This window comes from Vulpes vulpes, chromosome 6 (assembly GCF_048418805.1).
Source record: "Vulpes vulpes isolate BD-2025 chromosome 6, VulVul3, whole genome shotgun sequence".
Taxonomy (NCBI): domain Eukaryota; kingdom Metazoa; phylum Chordata; class Mammalia; order Carnivora; family Canidae; genus Vulpes; species Vulpes vulpes.
The window spans coordinates 39,354,230-39,371,779 of record NC_132785.1 but is presented as its reverse complement, the minus strand read 5'-3'; the positions used below and the strand labels follow the sequence as shown (position 1 = coordinate 39,371,779).

Here is a 17,550-nt window from a genome sequence, read left to right as displayed (position 1 = left end):
TACCTACTGTACAGGCTACTGAAGGATCAATCAACTAATAAATGCAAATTAATAGTAATAGTATTTCCCAATAATGTATGCTCAATAAATGTTAGCACTTTTGCTTATCAAACAAATATTTATAAGATACCTTATAAATGCAATGCAATGAACTAGGTTCTGTTTGGAGGGGAGTGAGTGACGTAAGTTTTCCCTTTATATATTTGTAAAAGAGGTAAAATTATAAATGACTTCAGTCACACTGCATAAAATTTAAAAACATGGTCTCAATAATTAAACTGTGTAGGTTGGCATTGTTTAAAAACTCTGTTTTTTTTTAAAGATTGGTTTTCCAATCTTTAAAATTATATTAACAATAACCTATGTGATAGGGTTGTTTTGAGAATTAAGTTACTATTTGTAAAGCACTTAAAATATTGTTTGGCACACTTTAAGTGTAAAATAGTTGATAAATTAAAAAATAAAATGCATGGTAGGAAATAATATAAGCATTTTGTTTACAAAGATGCAGCTGGATGACTTAGGGAAGTCATGTAAAATTTCATAGAGGAGGTTACTTTGACCTAGGCTTTAAGTGTTAGGGGAGTGAATGGAGTATTAAAAGAGAGAGAGTGCCATGTGCAAAAGAAAATGAAAAGGTACAGATCTGGAAATCTGAGAGTTTCCAAAAGGAACAATACATCTTTTCTTTGGCTGGAATGACCCATTTTAAAAGGAAAGAGTGGAAAAGAAAAGATTGAAAAGGTAGGTTAGAAAAGAGATCCTAGAAGTTGTTGAATGCCTTTATTTTTCTGGCTCTGGGGAGCAGAAGATAAGTAATTTGGCATCACAGTGCAAGATAGAGGCATAAAGGTTTTAGGAGGAAGACCAATTTTGTGGCATTGCAGCAAACTAGGGGAAAGAAGGATGAAAAGGACAACACAGAATGTAAATGAAAAAGTAAATGTAAAATACTGCAAATATGAAACCATAAGAATGTTGTAGGTGATAAAGGAAAGAGAGAATTCAAAGATAATTCTAGTATTTTTAGACTATGGATGGGATAGAGTTCTATTACCATAGGAGCAGTAGGTAAATGGCTAATATTTCAGATTTGACTCCATGGTATTATTTTTCTATTTTTTTAAAATTAGTTCTCTATAAATCTTAATAAAAAAATATTCACAATTGCAACACACCTACTCATTGGAAGAAAATACACACACCTACAGACACACCACCACAGACACTATCATCATAATCATTGGTTTCTAAAAGAATATGAAAATGCTTTTTAAAAAGGATTTAACTTTCTAAATCAGTAAAAATATCATTCTAAATAATAAAGAAAAAATATTTTTCTTTTCCTCTTTTTCCCCCATATTTCCCTTTACCATACTAAGCAATTCAATCTTAGATCTATGAAATGACACACAGTGTTGAAGGCCCATGGACTAGTGGGTCTGAGTTGGAGAGGCAGAGAAGGCTAGAATGGGTTTCCAGAGCTGGATGTTAGAACTTGACCAAGAGAAGAGATCATAGACTCTTTGTGAAAATGTTAAAGAGGCTCTTCTTCTGGCCAAATAAATATTAATTAATTTTAACTCATTGAATAAAATAATAATCATAAGCCCATATTAAAACAAATAAAGAGAATAAATCAAAAGTTTGACGAGGAGCTTAGCTATTTATATTGTTTCAATGTACCTGTCTACAAAATATTTGTCAATTGTAAAACTTAAAAAAAAAGAGTAACTCTACAATGGCGAGCCCTGTTGAATATATTTTCACTAACCAGTCAAAGTGATCATCATCAGTATTAGGAAAAAAATAAAAATCACATGACACTTAATAAGGCACGAAAAAATGCAGCACATCTTCTGTGATATTCCTGGAAAATATATCATGAGGAAGCATCAGACAAACTCAGATGGAGAAACAGTCTACAAAATAATTGCTTTATACTTCAGAAGTTTTAAGATCAGGAAACTCAAGGAAACATCGAGAACTATTCTAGTTTGAAGGAAACTGAAGAGTCATGACAAGTGAATGCCATGAATGATTCTGAACCTGATCGATTTGCTACCAAAAACAATATAAGGGTAACTGACAAAATTTGAGTGGGATTTAAGGATGAAATGGATATGGCATATCAATATTAATTTTCAGATTGTGAGCTTGTACTGTGGTTTTGTGACAGCCATGTACATAATTACAGGAGATATATTAAAGAATTTGGAGTTGATGGGGCATCAACCTAGCAATATATTCTCAACATTTTAAGAAAAAAATCTTTGTAGTGGCTGCGTATGGTTGGAGAGAAATGCAAGAATGAGCCCTGTGCTAAAAATAAATAAATAAATAAACAAATAAACAAACAAACAAATAAATAAATAAAATCTTTGTGTTGTACTTACCATTTTTCTATAATTTTGAAATTGTTCAAAAATCAACCACTAAAAATGAATAATATTTCCACATATTACCTTAATAGAAGGTGTTGTATAACTACTTTACCTTTTTAAAATTCCTTATTACCGATTAGAATATCTATTCATTCATTGTCAAATATGTGCATATATATTTCCATTTTACAGATGACTATATATATTTAATGATAATTGATTTTTTAAAGATTTTGTTTATTCATGAGAGACAGAGAGAGAGAGAGAGAGAGAGAGAGAGAAAGAGAGAGAGAGAGAGAGAGAGAGGCAGAGACACAGGCAGAGGGAGAAGCAGGCTCCATGCAGGGAGCCTGAGGTGGGACTCGATTCCAGGACTCCAGGATCATACCCTGAGGCAAAGGCAGGTGCTAAACCATTGAGCCACCCAGGCGTCCCAGTCCCAGTAATTGACTCTTATACATAGTTCAGTGTAAAGATATTTAATGTTTCTATGAATATAGCCAAGTAGATATTTTCAAAAATACTTCCAAATTAAGGGTGTTATTAAGTCCTAAATTTTCTATGATTCATTGGAGAGGGGTAATATAATTCTTTAAGGAGGGGAATATATACTCAAAGAGGAAAATGATAATAGCTTATATATGCAACCAAATGATACCTTTATTTTGTATATCTGTGGAATCATGGGATCACCAATTTAAGAGGACCTCAAGGAGTCTTTAATACTGTGGCTATTAAGCCTAAATAACCATGTACTACTTAGGATAAATCTTTATGGAACCCCCATAGCTAAAATAGTCAGTATCAATCTGTCCTGCTTAAAACATAAATGTAGGCCCCAGAACATTGTCTTCTTGGCCTTCCTTTATTCCCTCAGAGGACCCTTAGTAACCAGAAAAAAATCTCTAGCAATTCATGAACTACAATTTGAAAACCATTTTCTATACCATTTCATATTTAATGTATGAATCATATCTCAGCATATCCAGGACATAATTATATATTTCCCAGCTTTATTTTTTATAGTTCCAGTAAAAAGAACTCACTAATTCCTAAGACAGTCTATTCCCATTTAAACAGTACAAATATCTGTCACTTAAAAGACAAAAATAACTAGAGAAGCCACTTTCATGATAAAAATATCCATGTTATTTTCTATTATCTACAATAAGAGGAGTAACAAGAGCCAAAAAAGAGACACAGCACAAAATGAGCCAAGTCTAAGGTCAATAATAAATCCTATTTTTAATTCCAAATGCATTTGAAAGATTTTATTTATTTATTTGAAAGAGAGAGAGAGACAGAGCTCTAGCAGGGGGAAGGACAGAGGAAGAGGGAGAAGCAGACTCCTCACTGAGCAGGGAGCCTGACCACAAGGGACTCCATCCCAAGACCCCTGAAATCATGACTTGAGCAGAAGGAAGACACTTAATTGACTGAGCTACCCAGGGACCCTAAATGCATTTTCTATGAATTGTAATTTAGGGCTAAAATTTTAAAATATGTACATATTATAAAATATGATATATATTCTTAAATAACTACAGTTCATTAAAGTTTTAAATAATGCTAACAAATAGTTTTATAAACAGTCAGCTTGTTCATATTGTATATTCTATAAACTTTTGCTTAATTTTTTAACAATGGGAATGTTAATTATCAATTGCTTTTATTGCATATTGACTTAGTTCCTAATCTATGTGATTAGGATACGCAACAGAGGATACAGCAGAGTCCCTGTCAGCATGTAGATTAAATCCAGGAAGTGAGGAACTACTTAAAGCAGATATATTACTAAACACATAGTATGGGAACACCTGGGTGGCTTGGTGGTTGAGTGTCTGCCTTTGGCTAAGGGCCTGATCCCGGATTCCTGGAATCAAGTCCAACATCGGTTTCCCTGCAGAGAGCCTGCTTCTCCCTATACCTGTGTCTCTGCCCCTTTCTCTGTGTCTCTCATGAATTAAAAAATAATAATAATATGAATTATAATTTAATAATGTTAATGATAGATATATACAGATTTAGTTATTTTCAATCTTTTTATTTCTTCATTATAATGATATCCCAATATGGGTTTTCATAATAGATATATTATATCTTTAATACTAAACTTTGTTACATATGGTATCTCTAGGAAGATACCACTATAAATAAACATCTATATTTGCTTTGTCATGGTTATCATTAATATTTATTCTTAATAATTTTAGAAGAAGATTAATACCCTCCATCAGCATGTTGATTAAATATGTTATGCTAAATTCCAAAATAATTCATCCCATTTTTGGACCTACATATCCTAATAACCCATGCAGACCATTGAAACACAAGAGAAAATAAGCAGCATATAATATATACTCCAAATCATATTTTATTTTGGAGTTCATTAACTTGAAAGATATTATGTCTAGAAACATGTGAGCTCTTTGTTACAGATAATTTATTCATATAATTTAGCTGATTCAAAGTGCAATATGGTAAGTTTCCCTTGATACTAAAAATTTTAATGATCAAATATGAGAATGGGAGAAGAAAGGTATTTTATTCTTAAAATAACTATTATATTAAAGTCTCCCAAAAGACCTTTTAAAAGAAAAAGCAATTAACAAATGAATTGACCTAATTTTATAAGCCATCTAGACTACATCTCTTTTCCTTTGTTAATATCTATTAAGTCGTACTCTTATCTTCATACTCTTAGCATAAGCTGGTTCTCCATTTTTTGTTCTGAAGTGTCTTTGATTCTCATAGTTTTATACTATACATAGTTATAAAATATTTATAAAACATATATATAATTCATATATAATTCTGATACATATATGTCAGAAACTCTGATATATATGTCTAAACGTATGTTACCCAGGGCAATTTTCACATTTAATGCAATCCCTATCAAAATACCATGGACTTTCTTCAGAGAGTTAGAACAAATTATTTTAAGATTTCTGTGGAATCAGTAAAGACCCCGAATAGCCAGGGGAATTTTAAAAAAGAAAACCATAGCTGGGGGCATCACAATGCCAGATTCCAGGTTGTACTACAAAGCCGTGGTCATCAAGGCAGTGTGGTACTGGCACAAAAACAGACACACAGATCAATGGAACAGAATAGAGAATCCAGAAGTAGACCATCAACTTTATGGTCAACTAATATTCGATAAAGGAGGAAAGACTATCCACTGGAAGAAAGACAGTCTCTTCAATAAATGGTGCTGGGAAAATTGGACATCCACATGCAGAAGAATGTAACCAGACCACTCTCTTTCACCATACACAAAGATAAACTCAAAATGGATGAATGATCTAAATGTGAGACAAGATTCCATCAAAATCCTAGAAGAGAACACAGGCAACACCCTTTTTGAACTCAGCCACTGTAACTTCTTGCAAGATACATCCACGAAGGCAAAAGAAACAAAAGCAAAAATGAACTATTGGGACTTCATCAAGATAAGAAGGTTTTGCACAGCAATGGATACAGTCAACAAAACTAAAAGACAACCTACAGAATGGGAGAAGATATTTGCAAATGACGTATCAGATAAAGGGCTAGTTTCCAAGATCTATAAAGAACTTCTTAAACTCAACAGCAAAGAAACAAACAATCCAATCATGATATGGGAAAAAGACATGAACAGAAATCTCACAGACGAAGACATAGACATGGCCAACATGCACATGAGAAAATGCTCTGCATCACTTGCCATCAGGGAAATACAAATCAAAACCACCATGAGATACCACCTCACACCAGTGAAAATGGGGAAAATTAACAAGGCAGGAAACCACAAATGTTGGAGAGGATGCGGAGAAAAGGGAACCCTCTTACACTGTTGGTGGGAATGTGAACTGGTGCAGCCACTCTGGAAAACTGTGTGGAGGTTCCTCAAAGAGTTAAAAATAGATCTGCCCACGACCCAGCAATTGCACTGTTGGGGATTTACCCCAAAGATTCAGATGCAATGAAACGCCGGGACACCTGCACCCTGATGTTTCTAGCAGCAATGTCCACAATAGGCAAACTGTGAAAGGAGCCTCGGTGTCCATCGAAAGATGAATGGATAAAGAAGATGTGGTTTATGTATACAATGGAATATTACTCAGCCATTAGAAATAACAAATACCCACCATTTGCTTCGATGTGGATGGAACTGGAGGGTATTATGCTGAGTGAAATAAGCCAATCGGAGAAGGACAAACATTATATGGTCTCATTCATTTGGGGAATATAAATAATAGTGAAAGGGAATAGAGGGGAAGGGAGAAGAAATGGGTAGGAAATATCAGAAAGGGAGACAGAACATGGAAGACTCCTAGCCTCTGGGAAAGAACTAGGGGTGGTGGAAGGGGAGGAGGGCCGGGGGTGGGGGTGACTGGGTGACGGGCACTGAGGGGAGCACTCGACGGGATGAGCACTGGCAGTTATTCTGTATGTTGGCAAATTGAACACCAATAAAAAATAAATTTATTATTTAAAAAACATTTACATACATGTATATATAACTGATATATATGTGTCAGAAATAAATTCCAGTTTTTAACCCTTCTTTTTGAAACCTGGAAAATAAAAAAAAAAAAACCTGGGAAAGTTCATTCTTGCTCAATAAAAAACATTGTACAAGTTAATAAAATAACTGTAAATACATAATCATTTTTCACAAATATTTACTAGATATTTCTGCATTTAATTCCTTCATCAATCATAGCTTATCTTCAAGGATCACTGAGTATGTCTATTCCTAGAAATGTTACTTTAGAACTGTTGATAGATTTTACAAACAAAACTTAAAATATATATGAAGAAGAAAGACATATTTAATACCACTTCTACTCAGTAAGAAAATTTGATTTTCTAGTTTTTTTTTTGATTTTCTAGTTTTTAGGAGAGAAGTTATGTTCTTCAAAATCCCAGCCTATAATAAAAATGACTTATTGTACTATTGAGTATTAAAAACATAACAGCATCTGTATTTAAAATGATAATAAGCCTCATATTTATATATATTAGTCTATTATACGTCAGTGATTCAAGGTCCGAAGCCTGATGTCTAAACTCGGACAAAGCTCAAATGTGTGTTCCATTTGTTTGGTAACCATTTATATATTAAAAAATATATATATATGAGAGATGAAATGTCATTTTAGAGGAATTAGCCTTGAAATGTTCATAATTATATGGATAAGCACACATGGTTTGAATTGTAATGCTAACTTTAGTCAAATCTACTAGATTAATACCCAATGAAATTGCATTGATTGGCAGAGAGCTTGCATTTAGTAATTTACACTTGCTAAGTAGGCACATACATATTTCTCAGTATTTCTGGGTAGGTCTGGCTGCAACTATAACTCAAACTCTATTTTGATAACATTGTTATTTTGACAATACTAGTGCAAAAGTGGCCATCAATGCATAATGTGTATCATGCTTTATAATTTTCTTTCAAAATCAGTCATAATAGTCCTGTTAGACATGATTATTACCCCCATTTTATAGATGTGTAAACTGAGGCTTAGAGAGAAAAATACTCACCCATATTGAAAAATACAAGGTTTTTAGGAAAGCAAGTGAAGATCAGGCCTTTGGAATTAAAATGAAGATTCACAGGATAATTTATATTCCTGGAGGTGGTAATGAAATGACTTACTATAGAGAATGTTCCTAGATGGTTGGTATTGAGAAGATGGAGAGAACAACTTTTGAGACTTTTGTATACACAATAATGGTGGTCATCTTATTAAGTGCTTACAGAAAACCAGCAACATTCCAGGTACTTTACATTTATCATCTATCTTAACTCCTGCACAAACTTATGAAATAGTCATTATTATCTTTATATTGTAGGTAAGAGACTAAAATCTAGAGAACTTAAGCAATTTTCCCATGCTTCAAACAGTGAATGTGTAAGGTTTCAATCTCATCCCTGACAGGCTCTGTAACATGAGAACATGAATTCAAATCAACCCATGCTCTGAAACTACAGAAGATCCAGGCATTAAAGCTCAGGCTTAATTTTAAATACATTGAATTAAGGTCAGTATGAAGACTACATACCACACTGAAGAGCCTGGGAAAATGTTTTAATTTTGTACTTTGTCTTAATTTTAGTTTACTTAAGTTGTAATAAGTACTGTTTTCTGAAATATTTTATGTATGTATAAATGAACAAAGTTATAGGAAAAGGGATCATAGAGACATTGAACTGAGAATAAATAAGACGATTTGAAAATAATATTGAATGCAATTATAAATAAAATGTTAAAAGGAGGCATAAACTGGGAGAAAGAGTTGAGTACAACATCAGACTGAACAAAACTGCCTTCCTCAGCAAGTCAGGCTGAAAGGAGAAAGAGCCCCAGGCCTAGTTCACACTCCAGGTCTCTTGCAGCCTCTGATTTCTTCCACTTGGCCACTTCCACTTCCACTTTTTATATCTTCAACTTCCATCCTGAGAGATACATTGCCAAAGATGAAGGTTTCTACAACTTGGATGATAAAGCCAATGTGGTAGAAACACCAAAAATAACTAAAACTGCCTAAAGAGAGCTTCATTAACACATAAAATTATTATTTGTTTTATACTTACGTAGTCTGCAATTTCTAAGTTTGAAATTTAGGTGGGGTAAGAAAAAGCAAAATGTTCCCTACAGAACATTTTGAAGGTAATGATCTGGAAATAATCTTGGCAATAATCTGCCAGAGTCAAAACCAATTGAAAAGTATTTTGTTGGGGCACCTGTGTGGCTCAGTTATTTGAGCATCCAACTCTCGATCTCAGCTTAGGTCTGGATCTCAAGTTCCTGAGTTTAAATCCCAATTTGGGCTCCATGATGGATGTGGAGCTTACTTAAAAAAAAAAATTAAGAAAAATAAAAAAAGTAATTTGTTCAGTCAGCCAACACATGATAACCCCCACTACCCTATCTCCCTTGGCAGGCACAAAGCATAACAATCAAGACCCTCTTGATATTATAATGCATATTGAATTATTAGAACTAAACTACCAATGTCCAAGTGGGAACGAGGGAGACTGTAGAAAAAAAAATGCCTTATGATCTTTTACAGATGGTCAAAAGTATACTTTGTAAAAATGCTCATTTGTTGTCCCTATGTTAATGAGAATCCAAAGAATCAAAGATCAGGACATTATTTTTAATTTATTCCCATATTTTTTTAAAGGATTGAATTACAAAATTTGATGGTATTATGGGTTACGTAGAGCCCCCTCCACCAAAAACAAAATATATGTTGAAGTTTTAACTCTCAATACCTTAGAAAATGGCCTTATTTGGAAATAGAATGTTGTGGGTGCAATTAGTTAAGGAGGGATCTATAGGGTGAGCCCTAATTATGATTCGTATCCTTATAAGAGATGGAAATCTGTGCAAAAGCACACATACAAAACACCTTTTGTATATGAAGAGAGCCATCTACAAGCCAAGGAGAAAGGCCTAGAACATAAACACCTTTTGCATATCAAGAGAGCCATCTACAAGCCAAGGAGAAAGGCCTAGAACATAAACACCTTTTGCATATCAAGAGAGCCATCTACAAGCCAAGGAGAAAGGACTAGAACATATCTTTCCTTTATGCCCCTCAGAAAGAACCAATCTTGTCAACAACTTAGAATTGTGACACAATAAATTTCTAGTGTTTAAGCCACCCAATTTGTGGTACTTTGTCAAGACAAACTACTACATATGGCATTATGTCAAAACCAATTTGAAAATCAAAAAACTCTGGTATTGGCCTAGTGTAATTGGGAAGCACACAGAATTAATCATTAGGAGACTGATCCTAGTTAGAATTAGTCTTCACAATTTGCTATAAGCATGCTTTCAAAATGTTTCAAAATAACTAATTTTTATTGAAAATATCAAACTAATTAGTTCACTTTAAAATGTTTCAGAAAGGATGTCATCATAGATATATAGTGTTGTATAAATGTTGGTAATGGAATTTATTAAACATCATCAAAATTTCTCTGTTAGAATAATCATTGGAATAGAAAAATATGGCACAGTTATTTTTATAAAAAAGATATTTTTAAAACTTCTTCCTTGGATTTGCCTGACCAAAACATCTCCTTCCAATTTGGAAGGTGATGAAATTTAGCTCTTAGATTCTAGAATCCAAAATATAACAATTTAAATGGTAGTTTTGAATTAAAATCACCACCTTTTATTTCTTTTTATTAGTGCTCAATTGTCAAACAGCACCGATTTAGGATAACACCTCCTTGTCTGAAATACTAGGAGCTACAATTGAAAATCTACTGTGCAATATTTTCTTCATGTAAAACAATTTATCCACTTTTGCAATGTATTTGATTATATATTTTCCTTCTTAACTCAACCTGAACTCTTCAAGAGCTAAGTACCTATGACAGTGTCTACAGTATACTCATGATTCAATGTTTAATAAAGGAAAAATGGGAAAGCCTGAAAGATTGGACAGAGATGAAAAGGAAGAAATCAGTAAAAGAAAAACTATGTAATTTCTAAGGGATGATTGATTCATGTCTAATTAATTTTCCCTCTATCTTAGTCTGAATTATAATTTTCAGTTATCAGTAATCTTCCTGGTGAACACACTCTAATCCAAAACACTGTGTGATATGTTTCTTCCTGAAAATGAGGGGAGATAGAATAGCAGCTGGTTGACTTTTGCAAGGGCACATCCACTGTATGGAACCCATACCCTATGAGAGGGAGAGAAAAGGAGAAGGAAAGATGGGGTAAAAGGGATAGGGAGGGGGCATGTGTAATACATCTTTAGACCTTATACAAAAATTATCTTATTATATTTGCTCAATTCAGGGTAGACTTCTATGCTACCATCCGATTCTTATTTGTATAATTCCTCCATTTTTGTGTATATGGCTTAGGAAAGAGAGGCCTTGGAAAGAGTTAAATAATGCCGTACTCCTTCAAGTAAAGCTCAATAAATGTTGTTTATTCACTACTCACTAAGATTAATTTTCAAATTACACAGTTTATAACCATAGTGTCTCTTCCAAAATAACTGATGCAAAATCAAAAATAGGCTATTGAAGTTACTAAGTATATTTCCAAAAATCACAGTTCTGAAGCACTGTTGAAATTCTAATATTAATTTCCTGACTCATCTTTATTCCATGTTTATAATTTACCTATGAGAAAATACAAGTCTTTTATGCTTAAAAGATTGTTAATGAAGGAGATTTTACTTTACACAGAATTCACTTAAAATGGTTTCAGCCTAGTTCTTTTGACAAGGCACAAAATTATATTTAGGATTAAGAGTACAGTTTCTGTAACTGAACTACTTGTATTTTAAGTTTCATTCAGTACTGATTTTATAAATATCTAATAATGTGATTCTGGCCATGTGGTTTAAGGCCTAAGTCTCAGATTTTAACAAGTAGCAGTACGTATCATATAGAGTTATATAAATATCAAATAAGGTAATATCTTTAACATTCCTAGCTTAATGCTAAAGTACCATAAAATAGTTATTGTAATTATTTAGAGATATATTCACATGAGCCTACTACCAAAAGTAAAAATGCATGTGCTATGCTTCTTCCAGTTTTTTGTATTAAATACACAGTTAAGTTCCACTTTGAGCAAACATTTGCGATACAGGAGTGGCAAAAACAAATTAGCAAAGTCCTCAACACACTGGAGTAGGAGTTAGCAAAAGAAAATCCATTTGCCCAGTTTAACTATTAGGTAATAAACTAGCAATGATCCTTATTTTCCCGATTAACCCCTTATTCGGCTCTTAAGATGTCCTGCCACAGGCTAGCCCAAAAAAACTTGAGTCTGTAGAAAGGGAGTGAGGGTGTGGTTTTCAGTGCTAGGGTTTTGTCACTGTTTCTTACTGCCAAAGAGTACATGTTTTCTAGACCTGGTCCTGCCCAGTAAAGAAGATGGACTATCTTCGCTGCAGCTCACTCTAAGTCAGGACTAGCTTGTTTATTTTTCACGACCTTCCCCCATGTTCAGCTATTACCTGGCAAATATTAGCGAGCCTCAGAAGAGTTCCAGCCTTAGGAACAGGCTAAGATCCCCACAAGAATCAGCAAGCCCTCTCCACCAGCTCAGAGTACACTACCCACCCTGTGAACCTCCTCTGGTGTACTTGGGGTGGGGGGTGGTCTTCTTTCCCAAAGAACATGAGACATGGCACCCTTTCTCCACACAAAGTGTTACTATAATGCTGGATCAATTCAAGGCAATCCTTCTTGATTTTGTCCAAGTCCTAGAACTTCATACACGCTCTATGCAATGCCTTCATAAAGCTGAGACACCAAAATAAGTAATGTTTGATAATCTACATGAGCTGCTTCAGGTTATTTTCAGCAAGACTACTCTGTAGCAGCTGGTAGCCTTTCTCATTAAAAAAAAAAAGTGTTAACAGTTATCTTGTTTCATAATTAACCAGATGATTATAATGCAAAGATGTGTGCTGTGAATGAAGTAGGTATGGGGTGCTAGGGAGCACTCATGAGGACAACAAATTTGAATTAGCATAGTGGGCTCTAGAGGGGAAAGGGGAGTGCGAAGAAAAGCTTTCTTTTAAAGCAGGCTTGAGAGATCAATGTTGGAGTAACTGTGATCAGCAGGAGAGTAGCTTTCAACCATGAGAACTTGAAAATCATTCATCTTGGTGAGGGAAAAGGTCAATGGCTTTAAATTTAGACCAATGTGGGTTCAAATTGGTCTTTACCATGTACTATAAAATAAAACTGAGGCATTTCTCATCTCCCTTAAACTTTTGTTTATCTAAAATATTGGAATAAGCATAGGTATTTCATTACAAAGATTAAATTTGTCTTTATTGAAAACCAAGGGAAGCATGAGACAGGCAGGTTTCCCTCAGAGTTCTTACAGATTAGCTGGAAAATGATAAGACCAGATAGATAATATAGGGTAGTGGTTAGTCAATTGACGCTGGAGTCTGTCTTTTGAATTTTTGTTTTTAAGATTTTATTCATTTATTCATGAGAGACACAGAAAGAGAAGCAGAGACATAAGCTGAGGGAGAAGCAGTCTCCCCACAGGGAGCCAGATGCAGGACTCGATCCCAGAACCCTGGGACTGACACGACCCAAGCCAAAGGCAGATGCTCAACCACTAAGCCACTCAGATGCCCCCATCTTTCAAGGTTTGATTCCTGGTTCCATTACCTACAAAATTGGCTTTTGACAACTTATTTAACTCATCTGTAAAATGGGGTTATCCATGCTTCTATCTCCTATGACTATGGATTTAGTGAATTAATCTGTATGAACATTTAGAAAGGACGTCAGAATGTTTTAAACATTCACTTTTAGGAATTCTTTGTACTTCTTCTCAGGAACAAAGAAATTCTGCATTCAGCTGTTCCTGCCTCTTCCTTGGCCAGATCAGTCACTTTCCTCTCTATTACATTCTATTATTTATCTTTTCCATTGGTGCTGAAACAGGCTGGAATCTCTTTAACCTAAAAGGCAAAATAAATACATTAATAATAATTTAAAAAATCCTTTTTTTCCTAGGTCAGTTTACTACCCAACTACTACCATGCATTCTTACCTTTCAGGCCCAATTTAAGAAATAACTTCATCATCATAAAAGGGAAACGAGGATGGAGCTGTGGGCGCTTTTTCTACCCTCTGCGTCTCAGATTCAGGCTTACAGAACCGTGAACTTAATCTTCCAAAGTGTCAGAAAGACCATCTTATGTCCCACCTCGCACCCTCACTCCTGCAACACCAATTTTCCCACCACACCAGGGTCTGTGGGATACCATCCATGCAGTTATCTCACCTACAACTACAGGCTGGGAGGGAACCCATGCACCTACAGCCAGGCAGTGTATCCTCTGGTATTAAGATCAAAACACCCAAAGCCACCAGATAACACACTGATGCCCTACATGAGGTACAGCAGAAAATTCTGGGACCAAGTAAAAGCTTCCAACTTTGACCTAAACTTGTAGGAGATTGGCCAGATTATTGGTGGCATGTGGCAAGATCTCACTGGTAAAGAAAAACAAGAATATTTAAATGAATACAAAGCAGAAAGGGTAGAGTACAATGAATCTATGAAGACCTCTCATAATTCCCTTGCATACTTTGCTTACAGAAATGCAGAAAGTCATACGGAAGCTGCTTTGGAGGAAGAAGGTTGACAGAGACAGTCTCACACAGAGAAAGGAGAACCGTGCATGAGCATTCAGCTAGCTTAAGATGCAGATGATTATGATACTGGCTTTTTAGTGAACCATTCAATGAAGCATCCATTTTCAGAGAGATCATCGCCTCATCAGTGAAATCCCCGGTGAAAGTATGGGACCAGATGTTTGGTCAGTTGTCACAGCACCTAGAATGTGACTGGACCACCAGTCCTTAGTAGCAAAAACTAGAAGCTGAACTTCTTCAAATAGAGGAGCAGCACCCAGAAAAGAAGAGGAAATTCCTGGAAAGGACAGATTCATTTAACAATGAACTCAAAAATACTGTTCAGTCTGAAAATCAAGGTGGATATGGAAGAAAATTGCCCCTGGAATTGCACAGGCAGAGGGACAGGCCTGCAAAAGGCAAGAGGAAAAGGAGGAAGCAGCAGAGCAAGCCCAAGGCAGTCAGAGCAGTGTGGTTCCTGAGGAGGAGCCAGATGCCAGTAAGACTGAGACCAGAGACACCATGAAAGCATCCTGATGAAGTGACGAAAGCCATGAGAATGATGAGGAAGGCACATCTACTCCTGAAGACAAGGCCAGCGGGCAGGAGGGGGCCGACAGTGTGGTTGAGGAAGAGCCCAGTGATAGTAACACTGTCTCCGAGAGCAATAGCACCACAGTGAGGAGCCACCAGCTGACCCTCACCGGAAGACAAGAAGAAAGAATAAACGTTGCCTTGTATTATGTGTTCTAAACACTTTTTCAAATGAAAAAAAAAAAAGAAAGAAAGGAAATCTCTTCATCATGCTCTCAATTGTCACTCCATTCCATCCTGTCAACTCTCCCCTCTACTTAGAGAGCTTTTCGTTTCCAGATCACTGTTCTTTGTAGCACTAAGTCCAGGGAAGATTTTCCAACTTTCACCTTGTCTGATATTTCAGAAGCACTTTGTACTAAGTGAGCATTAAACCGCTGCCTCTGAATAAAATAATATTCAAAATAACAACAGTAATAAAAATGACAGCATGGGCAGCCCTGGTGGCTCAGCGGTTTATCGCCGCCTGCAGCCCAGGGCGTGATCCTGGAGACCCTGGATCGAGTCCCACGTCGGGCTCCCTGCATTGAGCCTGTTTCTCCCTCTGCCTGTGTCTCTGCCTCTCTCTCTCTCTGTGTCTCTCACAAATAAATGAATAAAATCTTTTTAAAAAATGACAGCATATTGCTTTGGTTTATTCGATACCACCCTCTTCTGGCATTCATCTTATGCTTTAATTCTCCCTTCTCAACCACATGGATGGTCATTTTTTTCTATGCAATCCTTAACTGTTGAATTTCTTTGTGGATTGTCACAGGTCACATGATCCTCACTCAATGTCCTTCAGTTAATTCACACCCTACCCATCGCTTCAGTTGTTAGGAATATACTCTGACATTAAACACGTAAATATGTGTCTGCACCTCAGCCCTTTTGAATTCTAGCCCCATTTAACAGGATAACTGCCTACTTGTATGCTTCCATGCTCACTAGTGATCTTGCAGTGTCTTCCTCTAATGATTTCTATCAGAATGAACGATAACAGTATCCATCCAGCTGTACAAGTTAGAAACCTGAGAATCCTTCAAGACGCTCTCCTCTCATCCCGCGTATCAGTGAGGTCTGATACTCTATTGATTTTGCCTCCCAAATAGCTCTTAGGCTCTGCCTCTCTCAGCATCTTTTCTGCCAGGATCCTAATCCAAGTGATCGTCTACTGTTCCCTCAATTAATGCAACACCCTTCTAAGTGGCCCCACTTTCTTTCTGTTCTGCAAATCTTTACAGTACAGGGAAATTGATCATTTAATAATGCAAATCTGAGTATCTTTCTTGTTTATAATTTTTCAGTGACTCCCCTACTTTTAACATGTGCAAGGCCTACCATTTTAGGGTCTGCACTTCACTTTTCAACTTCATGTCTAACATTTTTCTATTCTTCTTTCACTCTGACCTTCATTTCCTCTAGTGAGCAATACTGCTCCCTGCCTTAGGCCATCACACACACTGTTGCCTCTGCTCCAACCATCCTGACTTTGCTCCTTTTTTGTCAGCAAACACTCATCTTTTAGATCTCAATGAAAAGATCAAAGTTTTTGTTTTCAAGCAAATGCTAAGGACATTTATCTAGACTAAGTTAGAGCTTTCATTTACAGTACATTGCATTTGTCCTTCGTAACACTTATCATCTTATTTTTGATAACTGGTTCTCTCCCTAACTGCACTTTCTGATGACAGCAAAATGGTGTCTGCTTTACTCACAATTAAGTTCTTGAATTTTTAAATGGCTATAATTCCCAAATTCCAGCAACATTTATTAAAGTCATTTTTTTGCTCCCAGGTTCTCTTAGAAAAATTTGTCTTTGTCATCTGGATTTGAGACAAACATATAACTTCCCTAAAATGTGTATTCTAATTTATATTTCTTCACCCAGGAAAGTTAGATCACTTTTTATACCATGTCATACTTGCTCATACATTCTTACGACGAGCAGTTTGAATTACTCTATCACTTTAGGGGATGTTCAATGAAAGAGGTACCTGCAGTAAAAAAATATAGTAGTATATTCGAGAAATGTCTTGGATGTATCAACAGATGAAAGGGAAGATCTAGTTCTTTTCATATTTTAATAAACTTTCCTAGTGTTAAAATCATTTAGTGAATGTTCCTCTCAAGCTCTGCCCTAGTGAAATCCCATTTGACTTTAATTTGCTTTTTTTTTTCTTTTTTCTTTTATTGAAAACAAAGGTACAAATATCACCTTAAATAATTCAGGGACACATACATATCGAAACAGCCAGGGAGAACCCAGAAACTTCCAGAATCTCAGAGATCAAGTCTCAGGTCACTAGCACCATCCTATCTCTTGGTATAGGCAATGAAATGAGATAGTGAATGATGGCAAATTGCTGCAGACAGGTAAAAACAGATTTTGAGATCCACTTGCTAAGAGAAAGACCCTGGAGCTACCTTTCATTC

The 17,550-nt window shown here is 35.6% G+C and overlaps 1 pseudogene; it reads left to right on the top strand.

Annotated features, from left to right (window-relative positions):
• Positions 1 to 15,265, top strand: part of LOC112923753 (SWI/SNF-related matrix-associated actin-dependent regulator of chromatin subfamily E member 1-like) — a 52,879-nt pseudogene extending 37,614 nt beyond the window's left edge.
• The last annotated feature ends 2,285 nt before the right edge of the window (positions 15,266 to 17,550 follow it).